This window comes from Aquila chrysaetos, chromosome 3 (genome assembly GCF_900496995.4).
Source record: "Aquila chrysaetos chrysaetos chromosome 3, bAquChr1.4, whole genome shotgun sequence".
In the NCBI taxonomy this organism is placed as follows: Eukaryota; Metazoa; Chordata; class Aves; order Accipitriformes; family Accipitridae; genus Aquila; species Aquila chrysaetos.
Window position 1 is genome coordinate 34,766,427 of NC_044006.1, and position 15,278 is coordinate 34,781,704.

Consider the following 15,278-nt stretch of genomic DNA (forward strand, 5'->3'; position numbering starts at 1 on the left):
TACCTATACCTCTCTCTCTTCTCATGGTTCAAAAAAGATGGAAGAGCGAGCCCCCAGGAAAATGCTGCTTTTCTGGGGAGTACATAAATCTATTCTGAACTGTGATTTCTCCCCCAAAATTAACAAAATTAATTCTCTTCCTTGGCTTTCTGGAACATGATGCAGATCCATCACAGAGCAGACCGGGACATCTCTATACATTTCTGTTCATGCTTACCAACTTATGGCTTTGAAACTGTCATCTCAGATCTTGAGTGGTTCAGCAGTATTTAATGGTATAAAACAGAGGTGGAAAATTATGCCAAAGGAACCTTTTGGTTCATGAGAGATCTGTCCCGTAGCAGTAGGACAATGCTAATGTTATCAACAGAAGGCCCCAAGAAAGTCATTCGGTTTTCCTGAGCTGAGAAGTAACCGTTTTCTTGAATCGGCTAAGATATTTAAAACATCAAAGCCATTGAAAAAGAGTTCCATTGGTTAGGGAAGGCTTGAGAATACAAAGCATTTACAGTGTGTATTGCTGAACTGGAGAATGACTCATTCTTCTTATAGTACCAAATCAGCTATTTATCACAGTACCACTTAATACTTCCAGGAATAAGGAGTACAAACATTTCCTTCCTATAGTCTTCTTCCCCACAAAACACCTCTTCCCCCCCTCCAAAAAAAAAACCCCAAACACAAAAAAAAGCCCCAGAAGTTCTTGTCCTTTCCCTATGCTTTCTTAAAATATTTCACTACATTTTGTACAAGAAATCAATAAAGAAACAGCCAAACAGTGCGAAAGCCTATATTTGAGCAAGTTCTGAAGACCTTTAGCTAAAAAGTAGCTAAATTTCTAATTCTAAATACTTATAGGTAAGAAATGAGCAGTTTGGGACTAACACTGAAATAAAACTAAAAAGCCTAGTCACAAAAGGATAATGGAATATTAATTGCTTTTGTCGTCTTAGCATATGGAAGTTCAAACTCGTTGCAACTAATGAGAATGAGTTAGCATGCTCAGGACCATACCCTGTTCTCTTTGCTCAGCTGAAAAGGTACCAGAACACATTGTCCTGAAGGTCAACAGATCTCTCTGGCTCAGATACCTTGACTATAGACTGCTACAGAGTAACAAAATATTAGACACCAACTAGTTCAGGGCATTCCACAAGTGAAGACGTCCTTATGGCTCAGCATATGGTAGTTTTTGAATTCAGGTAATTTAACAGTTTCAGAGAGCTACAAGTTCTGAACATTTCTACCTTGTATTTTTACATTTTCACAGAGTAACAGTTTGTTACTGGAAATAACAATAATACCCATACAACATAAAGACCTACTATAAGAAGGCTTATGAGTAAGATAACAGAAGATGCTAGGCTACTTATCCAAAAGTCGTTAACCTATACAGTAATTTAAATGAAGAGTTATGTAAGACAGTAGAAGTATTTCACAAGAAAACATAATTAGCCATAAGAATTCTGACTATGGAGTCAAGCGAACAACAAGAACAATTTGCTACAGGAAGCTGTCATAGCACAACAGAATTTTCTGAAGGCATTGTTAGCTCTTACCATCATCTTCTGCTGTAATCCTTGAAGGTAACAGTATGCAGACCATGGCTTTAATTTAGGATACATTTGACAGACAAATTAAGCCAGAGCTAACTACTACCTTGATCATAAAAATATTACTTATTCAGCTTTTGAATTTCATGATACTAATAATTACATGTGTTTCTTTATCATCCTGAAAATAGCTGACTCTTTCCTCTGGCCCATTTGTGCTGTATCCTAATTGTACTGCAGAAGAAAACTGAATGCATACATGAAACAGCTAAGAAAAAAAAAGTAAAAATAGCTAAATGTCAATTAAAAAAAAAAAAAAAAGAGATGTTTAATTAGCTTGATTCCATACTTACTAAGCCAGTGCCAAAACTCAGGTGATACTCTAAGCTTCCTCCCCCCTCCCTGATTCCTTTCTAATCCAAAGCCTATTTCTCTAAAAACTGTAATAAAAGTTTGTAAATTGCTGTATTTGGAATGCCAATGCTGTAGTGCCTTGGAGTTTATGCATTTTGTTGACTACATTCTCTTTCAGAACAGTGTTTCCTTCATAAAAATGACTGACCATTCTAAAGCACAGTGTTTACCACCAAATTAGTTCTGGACAGACCTCTTTCCGTTTCCTTTCTCTTCTCATTTATGCACACATTTACCTCCTGGCAACATCAAACAAAAGTAGAAATATGACGTCTAAGAATCTTTTCAAGTCATTTGTAAAATTGTGCAAAGCTTCAAACAGGCAGCTCTTTCTTTTGATGCATAGAACAAGCCTGAAAGACATTAAGTATTTTAGCTACACAGAAAGAAAAGTTAGTAAAGTTTCCCACATGCAAATAGGGGTTAATTTTTGTTTTAAATCTCAAAATAGAGAAGGGACAAAGTGGAAATATCTACAAATAATATTCATCTAAGCACAAACAAGAAACATTCAATTTTAATGCACAAAACAATTTAGCATTTCAAAATCTATAGGCATTAAGGGGACAACAAAAGAAGTTTAGCTCAGCTGAATTCAGTGGAAGGTTTGCGATTGATTTTTCGACCAAAAAAACCCCAATGACTTAAGCTATAGACGATGAAAGTTCAAGCTTCAATATTTTGTATTTTTAGCCTCCTTAAAGTACTTTCTTCCTAAATAGGACTTAATTTTTCATCTGCCAAAGCACCTGTTCTCTTCAAGGATTCGTCTTTTCAACTAGCATGGGTTCCAAGGCAGCAGCATTAGAACTAAGCAAGATACATGGATCTATTGTGATTAAAAACATTTTTCAGCTCTGAGATCCTCTGAGGAGCTTGCTATCACGACTAGTAAACTTCCAGAAAGGCTTTTTAGGCAGAAGAAGGGGGCGAAAAAGGTAAAAAAACAAACAAACAAAACCCAAAAACCACCTCCTACCTGCCACCACCTCGTCCTTCAGCCTGTTACGGTTCTGGAGGAGGGAAAAGAAGAGCGGTTTTCGCGACGACACCGGCGCCTTTCCGAACCGCGGGCGCGGCCGCTCCCCTCAGGGCCGGGAGGGAGCCCGAGGCGGCCCCGGGGAGGTGCGCGACCGGCGGAGCCCGCGCTGGGGCTGCCCTCACACGCCCATCCGGCCCCTCTCCGCCCGCCCGGCTAGGGGCTGCCCCGCACTGAGGCGACCTGCTAGTCTCGGAGGGGAGCCGAAGCGGGCGCGGAACCTGCGGTATTTCAGCAGCAGCAGCACCACCACCTCGAGGAAAACCGCAACCCGCGCAGCAAAGGGGTACGGGCGCGGCCGCGGGCGTTTGAAGCGAGGGGAGGCAGGCGGGCGAGCGGCGGCGTTGCCACTCTCCTTTTCCGCGGCCGACGCCCTCCAGCCGCCTAGCTGACGGACAAAGCGGGCGCCGCTCACCTGCATCGCCAACTCTCCTCCGCCCGTAGCCGGCCGGCGGAGCCTTCGAACAAGCCGCTCCCGCCGCCGCCGGCTCAGCTGAGCGCGGCCCAGGCTGAGGGACAGGGGCGCAGCGGCCTCCCCCGCCCGCCCGGGCCTCGCGCTCCTGGCGGCATTTCCCGCCAAATGCCGCGGCCGGCGCGTGCTCGGCCGGGCGGCCGCCCCACCGGCGGCCGCGGGGCTCGGCAGCGCCGCTCTGCTCGTCCGCCCTCTCCGCCCCGCGGACCCGAGGTCTCAAGCTTTCTTTCCCCCGGGCTTTGTGGAGATTTCTTATGCAGTCAACGGGCTCGCTGCTCCCGCAAGGCAGCGCCCGTCCCTGGGCGGCGGCGGCGGCGGGTTGTGAGGGGGAAAGGCGGCCCGCGGCGCCCGGTCCGGCCGCTGATCCGGCCAGCAGTCTCCGAGCTTGTCAGCTTTTTAACTTGAGCTTCATCCTCCTCGCTGGCAGCTGGGTAAGGCAGTTTACTAGACAGAAACATGTCTCCATGACCTCTTCCACCTCAGGACCCGCTGCTGCCCCAGTCGGCGAGCCCTGCCTGGTAAAAACTAGTTTCACACCTCCTTCTCGAATGCTTTTTTCCTAAACCTTTTAGAAATTATTCTCCCAGTTCATTTGCTACTGCAACATGAATAAAATTACTAATTAAGGTTCAAAAGAAAGGTGTTCTCTTTTGCTATAGTGTCTATAAAGTGTGTTGATTTTTATTCACAGCTTGGTTCATTAAAAGTGTCACCCACATCTGTCCCTCATGCAGTACTGAACTTGTATGAGGTTTTTCTCAGTCATGGTTTTCTTAAGGGACTGAAAATACCTCAGAATTAACTGTGGGAATGGTTCACCTCTGATAAGAAAATAAAGGTGGGCTTTCCTTTCCTTTTATTCTTCACTTACTCTTTGCCAGTCATAAAATTACTCAGTTACGCTTCTGCATTTTAATTCTTAACAAAAATCCTAATAAATTAATGAAGTATAAACATATCCTAAATTATTTCTGTAAGAGACACCTTTTTGTGTGTGTGTGTGGTTTTTTTGTTTGGGGTTTTGGGGGTGGCTGGGTTGTTTTTTTTTTTATTGTGTGTGTGTTATCAAATCCTTCCTTTCATATCCTTCATAAAGAAGCCCTGAACAATAGCCAGGGTAGAACAAGCTCCACCAGCCTAAGTCACCAAAAATGTGGAGATTTACCTTCCAGCACGTTCTGCTGTCTGCCAAGATAGCCAGGTAAAAAGTACCAGCCTAGTAATCTTACAAAGTTTAGCAATTTTGGTAAGGGGTGCGTTGTTCCTATGTTTTTGCACAGCCCAGAGTTTTCCAGGGGTGTTACTGCATGGACTTTTTTTTTCACATCTAATAGAGGCCTTGGTTTTGTTAGAAATCCATAAACAATAGACTGCAGAAATCACTTTGTAAAGTGATTTGGGTTTGGGGGGTAGGGTTCGCTTTTTTCCTACCTCTACAGCTAGCTACTGATCCTTGAGCAAACCCATACTGGTTGAAGTCCTGATTCTGCTTACCCCACTCAATGGATGTAGAGCTGTTCCCATCTATCTCTCCGTCAGACATACTCTGCAGACAGGAAAATTCTGCACTTCCACTCTTAGGGTGTTTGAAGGATTAATGGAGTGGTTTCCTGTTCTGTATAGGTCTGTGTATATGTTATTTCTCTCTGAAAGACTTTAGTTCATTTGTTACGAATTTCTATTATGAGTAGCCTGAAGATCCTTTATGAGTTGATGAAACAATACTGTAGAAATAGCTTCAATCTAACAGGTGTTTGAAGAAAAAGTATGCTGTAACTTTGAAAACTATATTCGGTACTTCAGTTTAAGGGATATATCTTGAAAAAGAAATGAGTGACTCTTGCAGAAGAATTTATGCTTAATATAATACAGAAGGTTAACCTATAACTAAAACTCAGCAAACACCCTTTGTATTTAAATGTTACTTGTGCTTTATCAACAGTCTAGGGAAATACACAGCAAGGATTTTAACTGCATATATTAGTATTTAGTACTTCCAAGATTTTACTGTAATGCAGCTTTGTGTCCTACCTTGACTGGTACAGAAGGATTGCAAAGAGAGTGTAAAGACTGCTAAGGCATTACCTTTGGGCAAGACGTGTGGTGGTTTAACCCCAGCGAGCAGCTCAGCACCACGCGGCCCCTCGCTCGCTCCTGCCCCCTCCCAGTGGGATGGGGAGGAGAATGGAAAAAAAAAGCAAAACTTGTGGGTTAAGAACAGTTTAATAACTAAAATTAAAAAAATAAAATATAACAACAATAAGAGTAATACAAATATAATAACAATAATAATAATAATAATGAAAAGGAATATAACAAAAAGAGAGAAATTGGACCCAAGAAAAGACAAGAGATGCATAATGCAATTGCTTACCACCCGCTGACCGATGCCTGAGCAGCGATCGGCCCCTCCCGGCCAACTTCCCCCAGTTTATATACTGAGCGTGATGTTCTATGGTATGGAATATCCCTCTGGCTAGTTTGGGTCAGCCGTCCTGGCTATGCTCCCTCCCAGCTTCTTGTACACCTGCTTGCTGGCAGAGCATGGGAAACTGAAAAATCCTTGTCTTAGGATAAGCCCCACTTAGCAACAACTAAAACATCAGTGTGTTATCAATCAACATTATTCTCACACTAAATCCAAAACACACTGTACCAGCTACCGGGAAGAAAATTAACTCCATCCCAGCCGAAATCAGGACAACAGGTTTTATGATCTTTGTGCTGCTTCTGTACAATGTCAAATACAGGAATGGATCTGAGGAGAGCAACTACAATCTATTTTTGTATTTGCAAGGATTTGCACTGTATGAGGAGAGAGTAATACCTATGATTACTCACATTTATTTTGGAGGCTAAGCGAATCTGAATGAATAGATGGGGGTGTTCAAAACAGCTTTTGCATCTGCTAAAGTGAATTTAACTTAGTATGTTTTATAACATGCTGATTTTTATATCAAGTTCATTTTATTCTAATTATATACAATAAAAATTTTGTATCATTCTAATTATACATTATTTAAATCACACATAATAGAAATAGTCAAGAGAATTCACCAGAGTACAGGGAGTAAGCTGTTCTAGGCGCATACTTCTAATGCATTAGTTATTTAATTGTCGCCTGGGGCCTTAACATTTCTGAATCCTACATCTTCTATTTACAATTTTCTAGATGAAAGTCTGATGTGGTTTGGTTTAATATAGCTTATACTAAACAATTGTATTTAATTGCTGATCAGTATTTTTTCCATAACAGAATTTTTAAGTTTTCTGTTTTGTAGTAAAACACACAGTCCTTCGGTAAATCTGAAAACCAAGCTATAGAATCAGTTTCTTTAAGGGATATACCTCTCTGGTGGGTCATCAAACTGGAATGTATTTAGTACTGAAAAGTTACTACTCTCAGTTAAAGATACACCTTTTGATACCCGATGTTCTGGCCCACATCCTTCTGGGCATTTGTTGTGTTGAATTATTTGCAAGACTTTGAAAAGATTTGGGATTTGGGTTTGGTGGGGTTTTCTTGGTTTGTTTTAAAAGTCCAGTATTCTGGTTCTGCAGGCTTATGCTTGTGCCTGGCAATATATTTCACTGTATGTGCTTAACGTGCTGGAATTAGGACATCAAACTGAAGTAGAGAGAAATGTCTTGCTAGTTAAATAATAATGCTTGGTAGGTTGCAAGATCTAGGCTGGACAGCTTACAAAGAGCTATGTAGCAACATGATGGTGTTTTAAGAAAAACTCTGTCAGTCTAATGTACGTTTCATTCTCTTTTTTTTTTTAATTCCATAGTTGTTCAACAGAAACATTGTATGCCCACTTGCAGCTGAACTATATATGTTCTTACACTTTATAATTAGCTTTTTAATCCATACCCCGTTCTAGTACTTTCTGTATAAATGAGGTGATAATAAATTAGTGTTTCTCTCTTCAGAAATTAAAGTATCTGGTTTTTTTTCAGAAAAGATAACTTACACCGTGAACTGTTGTCCACTTAAATATTCAACATTTGAAAGAAAAAACCCAGGCTCTCTACTATGAGAATAAATTCTGACATTAATTCTAATATTACTGTCTCTAAGCTGGTTTCAGATGTGTACCACCAGGTTTTACAACACTGGCCATTGCTTGGGACTATTTTTTTTTTTAACTGCTCTGCAGATATGATCCCAACTGTAATTTTTTATGGGAAGAAGACTACAAATTAAGTACATGGATAAAAATAAATGTGATAATCAGTCCATTAATGCTATTCACAAAAATAGTGGACTTATTTGATAGCCCAAATCCTTATATGCTTTTCTTCTGGATTTCAAAATGGCACTATTTCAAATCAATGCTAATTTATGTAATAAAACCTCTGTTCTGTAACTTAATGACATACAAACACATTTGTATCCATGCTGTATTAATTATCATGAAGAGGTGTTAACTCGGAAATGGTATTTTTTGGACTTAAAAGAAGGGTGCTGCTTTTGGTAAGAAGGATTTTAAGTACAGCTGAAAACCGAGCGCTGTACTACTTTGGCTCATAAAAAAAAGCAAAGTTTACATCTAACCTAAACTTCTGGTGAAAATCTTAATAACGGTAGTATGCCGAAAACTTTAAAAAGTTGTTTTGAAGTCTATGAACATGATTAATGGAGATCTTGTGGTTTTGGTTTTTAAATGAGATTCTTGTCCAAATAACAATTCCCTGCCCACAGCAGATTGTGAGGTCCCGTTTCCATTTGGTCTTTAAGGAGTACACAATATTGCAATATTCTTCCATATATATATCAATTTGGCATGCTAAAACACTTCCCTTGCTCCAGCTGACTTTATGGCACAGTTGCAAAAGGCCCTTTGGGACTCAGCCAGAGAGCTCTCACAACATAAAAGCAAACTGCTTGTTTTTTCAGCCGGAAAGGAAACTCCTGTTAAATTAGTCTTGAACGCTACAGCTGCTCTCCCCTGTAGATCCACATTAGACTTGTTGAATCAGCTTGTTTTTAACCCTAAAGCAGAGGTCCTGAACTGTGATTTAGATTTATTCTTGCTTCACTTTGAACTCGGCCGAGGAAAAAAAAGCTGTGTTTCCGTCAGATGAGGTTACATGCGGGGATCTTGCCCCCCCCGGTGCAGCAACCGGCGATGTCCTGCCTTTCACCTCTGCCTTCGCGCTTACTGCAAAAAAACCAAAACCAAAAACAAAAAAAAGAGGGGGGAGGGGAGTATGAATGTAAAACGTTACACTGCCGCTCGCTAGTTCTTCAGCTGTGCACAGGTGTGAGCTTCCCAAGAAGCTGGAAATAGTTTAAAGAAGGTAAACTGGGGGGGGGGGGGGGGACGGACACGGACACACAGGACAAAAAGCCATCCCGCTGAGGAGCGCTCGGAGGGCGCCGTGCGCTCCGCCTGCGGGAAACGCCTTTTCCCACCCGACGTGCCTGTTGCCCGGGGGCAGGTCCCCAGGAAAAGGCACGGATCTTCATCGCGGTCCTACGTGGCGTCGGGGTGAGGGATTCGGCGCACCTCTGAGAGGGGCGAAGCGTGGGTTTCGCACCGCTGCTATCTAGCGGCCGTGCCCTGCGGTCCGCACGAAGCGCCGACCTCGAGCACCGCATCCACCCGCCCACGCCTCCTGCGGAGCCTCAGGCTTCGCCGCCCCCCTGGGCGGCGGCGGGGCGGCGGCGGCGGCAGCCCCCCCCCCGCTGGGCGGAGCCAGGCCTCGGCCTGCGCCCTGGCCGGGGAGCCGGCCTTCCCGAGGTGCTCGGCCGGGAGCCCGCCCGCTTGCATGCCGGGATTTGTAGTCCGTCCGCCCGCCCTCCTTCCCCCGGCCGGGCGGCGGAGCCGCCTCTCTCCTTCCGGGAGCAGCGAGTGCCCGTTGGAGGGGGAGAAGGCCCGGCGGGCCGAGGTCCGCGTCACGTGAGGCGTTTGTTGACTTCCTCGAAAGGCGGCGGGCGGGGCCGGCGCCCCGGGAATTTCCCGCGGTGGCGGAGGCCGGTACGGCGGCCGGGCCGGCGGGGCGGAGGCGATGGGGGCCCGAGGGGACCCGAGCGGGGGCCGCGACGGCCGGCGCTGTCTCTCCGCCGAGGTGACCGCCCGTTGCTGACCCGCCTGGCGCCGAGCGAGGCCCGGAGAGGTTGGTGCCGGTGCCGGCGGGGGGGAAGGGGCCGCCGGGCGGGCGCAGGGGGCCGGCGGGGGCTGCCCGTGGGCGGCCCGGGCCCCCCGCGGCCTAGCCTCTCGCGTGGCGTCCCCGGGGGTGCCGGGGAGCTTCGTGCCCCGTTGCCCGGTGGAGTAGGAGCGGTTGCCCCTGGGGACGGGGTCGGCTCCGGCCGATCTTTCGTTTCTCCTCTTGAAACCGAGTCGTCCTCGCCGAAGGAGCAGGCTGGTGGAGCCCTGCGGGGCGTCCCTGAGCGGCTCTCGCTTCGCGGGCGAAGGGTCACCGGGTGAGGAGGGGCCTCCCCGCTGAGGGAGGGCGAGCAGAGTTTAAAGGTTCTGCTAACGAGCTGGGAACGGGTCTCGGGTAGGCAATGAAACTAGTTAAAAAGCTGCAGCTAATTGAGCTGAAAAACCGGGCGAGTTCTTAGAGCAGCAGTTTGCGTACGGGGGAATCTGGCAAAGGACATGAACGAAGTAGGATTATTGGCAAGAGATGTGGAAACAGAAACATGATGAAATACCGGAGCAGACCGGAATACAGGTGTTGCGGGCCGTGTTGGTTTGGAAGAAGGGAGTACAGGTGAGTGTTGAGAGAGTCTCGTATGTGAGTGATGCTTTCGACTTTTAAGAAATTCCAGCTTGAAGTCCTGGTGTTTCACCTGGTATTACCTGATTACCCTCATCTCCTTAAATAAATCTGTCCCCCAGCAGCTTATAAGTGAGAGGGGGTTGGGCCGTAAACTGTTCCAGCGAGTGGTTTTAGGAGCTTTTGCATGTCTTGGAGGAATCCCTTAATCTCCCTGCTGTCCCATACACTGTGTGTATGCAATAAAACCAGCAAGCCAGCTCTGGAAAAAAGCAGAGTGCGGGTCGGGCTGTTGTCATAACAGTCAGGTCTGCTCTGGGCTCCAAAGGTGAGGTGCTCTTCTGAGACAGAGTTTTCTGAGAAGTGTTATTATGGACTATGGGAAACACTTGATTTTCTTGCATAGTGGTGTGTGATCAGGTGCTACTGCTGCTAATAATACCAGTTATCTGTTAGCACATGTATCCTGGAATTTTTATTGTAGAAACCAAAAGAAATTTAAGATTACTACTACGTTTTGTTCTTTGAATAATTGGTATTTTGTAAAAGAACTTGTGATAGAAGTGTTTATCAGATGATTGCACTATAACTTCAGTAGGAGACTACTGCCCCAAATTCAAAGCACAATTTTTGAGCTAACAACTATGAGTGAAGTCAGAAGGCAGAAAACACTGGTTGAGTGAAGTCTAGATCAGATCATACGAGGATTTTAGCCACCTCTTCCCCTCCAAAACCCCACATTTTTTCTAAAACTGTGTTTTATTTTTCAGCCCTTGTATACTACAGTTTACAGTTCAGAAAAGTATAAAGTGACCATTGCTGGAACACTAGCTAGGTTATGTTTTACATTGAAAATTAAATAGTAAAAAGCTCTTTAAAAGAGCAAAGGGGATGAAGTGACATCTTCGTGCAGCAAAAATGGGTCATAAATTAGAGAGAATTTTAAGATTGCCTAAATTTCAGCAAATATTCTAATTTGGTTTTCAGTATATCTCTGTTTTCTATATGAGAGTTAAAAGGTGAGGAAAGTGTGAAAATTATCAGGTCCAATACATGAACAAACTGTATTTGGTATACTCAGGGTGAAGAAATAGAATAACTTTGTCTCACAACGTTGGAAAAACTGTACATGAAGTTCCAAATCCAGTAACATTTGTTCTTATGATATCAATAGATGCATTGAATTGGGGATTGTGCATTATGACTGGAAAATGTTCAATGTGGGTTAGGAAAGTGAAAACTACCCTGGAAAAAGTGCAGACCTGTCGCTGCACATGCCATTGATATCTGACTGACTTAGAATAGATTTTGAAGAAAATAAGCTAAAAGGTAGAAATAAATGGGATAAAATGCAGTGTGGATTTACCTTTTGATATATCTTTTCATTCTTTCCCAGGTATTTTCTAAACAGAGGTAGTCTAGGTAGACAGTCCATACTCCATAAAACCGTTACGGTGGCAACAAGATCCAGTTTGTTAAAATGGCGATGATAGGAGTAATACAAGAGTCAGACTAGTAATAGCTTGGTAGAAGTCAGTGGTGGGCTCTGCTGAGGGGGGACTTTTAGAGACTCCATACGTATGTGATTTATCCACGATCAGCTTTGCAATCAGTCTTATGCTTTTGCTGTATGTTTATACTATAATTGCATTAATTAACTATTATTTTTACATGATTATATAATATTTTTATGTGGAGTTCTTAGTGTATAAAATGGTAGATGCTGCTAAAATTTGACAATACATTTGGGGAGAAGAAATTAAGTTTGAGGAGGGAAGTGAAGCATAAGTAACTTTGAATATTCAAAGTCATCCACTTACAAGCTGCTGGTGGGAACTTGTGTTCAAATGACCAGGTTTGTCTGAAATAATGAGATGTAAACCTGAATATAGAATCACAGACTCGTAGAACAGCCCAGGTTGGAAAGGACCTGAAAAGATCATCTGGTCCAACCTTTTGTGGAAGAGGGAGCTAGGTGAGATTATCTAGCACCCTGTACAGTTGTGTCTTGAAAACCTCCAGACGTTATGTGAGTGAATTGCAGGATGACCAAAGGCCATCAGTGTGGCTCGGTTTAACTTGCCTTTTAATAGCTGTAATAGGTGAGGTATGTTTCCAGTTGAATTAAAACTTAATGCAGTTATACAAGGCTTTCATAATACCTTATCGCTGAACTTGTGAACTTATTGAACATTAATTAATCTGACAGTTGAATTGAGTGGGAGGAAACTGATGACTGGGAGGTAGGACCTACTGTTTGTTTTACAAAAGATTTAAAACACCCCAAAGCAAACCCTCTTCACTTTCTTCAGTGTTGGTTTTTGTAAACATTTTGAAGTGGGAAGGAATGAACACCGAAAAAGTGTCTATTAAAATAATAATCAGTGTTAGCATGAGAACATACGGGTTTTTCAGTAAGCTTTGAATATACTTATATTTGGTGCTAGAAAGGTTTAACAGCCAGAAGCCACGTTGCTTGTGCTTGTGTTTCTTTGGCAGTATTGTTTCTAATTAGTTGCAAGATTAAATTTAATAGTTTAATAAACAGGATTATAGGATGCTGAGAGGACAATATTTAATTGACTCTAACTTCTGGGGTTTATTTCCCCCCCCGCCCCTTTTCTGATGGTTGTCAGGGAAAGTGATTGTTGTGACAGCATCCACAGAAAGGCAAATTGAATACATTATGTTGAAGATGCATAGGGTTTGCAAATTAGCGATGAAGATACTGGGGTGTAAAACTGTTCAGAGAAAGTAAAGTTTATAAAGCAGCATTGTCATAAAATGGGCTTTTTAGTACTTTTCTAGTTCTTTGGAAAGTAGATTATTTATTGTAAAAAGTATGAGATTGAAAAAAATTGCCTGTTGTACCTAAGGAGATGTTGCTTGGCTCCTCTAGCTCACCCAGACGTTCACGATAGATGAACTACAGCGATCTGGTTTGTGAGCTTAGAGACAGTAACTTTCCATTTCCTGGAGGCAGCAAAACGAAAGCAATTTGGAGGTCTGATGTAGCTGATATGCTGACGTGTTTTTGAAAGAGCACCAAGTATGCCGAGGCTGCAGGGCTGTGCCCTTGTACACATGGACTCTTAGGGAGTGCTTTGGGGCTGTGGACTTTGTCCATACGGAAGCATAAGTGGTGGCCAAAGCTAGCAGCTACTGAGATGTGTGTATGCAGATTTTTTTCTCTAAAAATGGAGCAAGTATCTGTAAAAAGCGATGTGGCTTGCAGTAGAACAGGCTGTTCGCAACTGGAATCAAAGGGAACCTAAGATTTCTGAGGGAGAGATGCAAAATGGTAGATGCTTAAAGAGACTGAAGTCTTGCTTTATTTAGCATCATGTGTCATGTGCTCCATATACTATGTGGAGTTTTTGATGCCAACTGCAGGAATTCTGTATTTTTCGTTGCTGTGCTGGAGTGTCTTTTAAAAAGGAAAAAAAAAAGCAGTACAACTTTTCTGAAATTAAGGTGAGGGCTGCAACACGCTCCTTCAGGGTTCCTGTGGATCAAAGGCATTTCTTGAATTTAATGTTTTATTTTTATGTCTACATGCATACATACACCCTTCTATGTAAGGCAAGGTAAACCAGTACAAAAATTATACTCTTATTATTAACAGCTGGAGACTATTCATACTACCATTATGAAGTCAAACCCCTGAAGTCTAGAAGGTAAATGAAGTAAAATAGTTCAGACTCTCAGTAGCCATGAAAAAATCAGGAAAATACCATCTTGAAATTATTTGCATTCGACATTTGGAAATATTTTGAAAACCGTTCTGTTCTCTTTCAAATCAAAAGGTGGGGCAAAATGGGAATCTGCTTGATACTGGGAAAAATTTAATGTAATCCTTTTTTTACTCTCTCTCTTCCTGATCCGAGAATAAGATTAGCATTTCAAACTACAGAAATCTGTTTGTGCAGTTGTCTGTTTGCTATTAGAGCCTCTGCATCCTGTGTTCCTTGTATGTGAAATCTGTTTTGTATTTAACTACCTCCCATGGTGTTAATGACTAATATTTGTAAAGCTCTATGAAGAGAAAAGCTATATTTCTGCCAAGCATTAGTAAGAAATAGGAAAACATTTTTATTCTCAAGATGCTTAATATATTAAATCCTAAAGCTGTTCTATAACCTACATTAAGCGTCCGTGAACAACAGAAGTGGTTTCTGTAAACCATTCTTTTCTACAGTACGTGAAAGAAAACTTAAGTGGTGCCATCTCTTCAAACTCGTATGCTTATAAACAGTGGACATAATTACTCCTGCTAGAACTTGATACTATGTCCTGTTGACAGTGTATTCGGGTTGTGGTGGGGTTTTTTTTAAAACATTAGTTATTTAATACAAACACTACTACTGTATTCGTTTACTGTATTTATTTTTGGAAGTAAAGATTAATTCCTTTTAAATAGGCTGCTTCATGTGCAGATTGTTCTAAAAAATGTATAAATGTAATATGTTTCTTTGTCAGAGGCAAAAGTATTAGGGAGACCTTTCTTGGGATGGGATGTGTGGTAAGTGGGATCATAAAGCTTGCTTTAGGGACATTGAGATGGACGTCAACTGTATTCATAGACATTAACTTGTCTGTATAATACTTTAAATATTTTAGTGGGAAATCTTTCACTTTAACTGGTTACTCTAGTACAGATTATCTCATGAACAGCTACTCCAGAGAGATCAAAATTCACTTGGGTGCTACAGTGACAGCTCTGGAGCATTTGCAGCAGCACATACGAGTGTAGCTTTGAATTGGAGAAGCCAAACAGAATAAAACTCAGGCAGAGGTCTGTGGCTGGACTCAGTAAGCCATCCTGCAAGCCCTTCTGGGACTGCCAGATTTGACGAGTCGTAACTTGTGGAATAATCTAATGCATGTATTGTGTCAGAAAGCACTTCTTTGTTGCTTACAGTTCATGATTTTTAAATGATGTAATATAATACTGGAGAAACTAAATTTTTATTCCTGTCCATAAAGAGTAAAATTAAAGGCTACAGCCTTTCTCACAGATAATAGCCCCATTTTGTAAGGTTTCGTCTTCTAAGGATTTCTGTCTATT

General features: G+C 42.6%; 1 protein-coding gene across 5 annotated transcripts in view; it reads left to right on the forward strand.

The window, feature by feature from the left end:
• The first annotated feature begins 9,324 nt into the window (after positions 1–9,324).
• AZI2 (5-azacytidine induced 2) overlaps positions 9,325–15,278 on the forward strand; it is a 28,188-nt gene continuing 22,234 nt past the window's right edge. For 3 of the 5 annotated variants that reach the window (XM_041122179.1, XM_041122180.1, XM_030007963.2), the window contains exon 1: positions 9,665–10,204. The gene's annotated coding sequence lies outside the window, so the exon portion shown is untranslated. Of the gene's footprint in view, positions 9,377–9,471; positions 9,605–9,664; positions 10,205–15,278 lie in introns of those variants that run through there. The other 2 variants (XM_030007967.2, XM_030007966.2) reach the window with 2 other exon arrangements.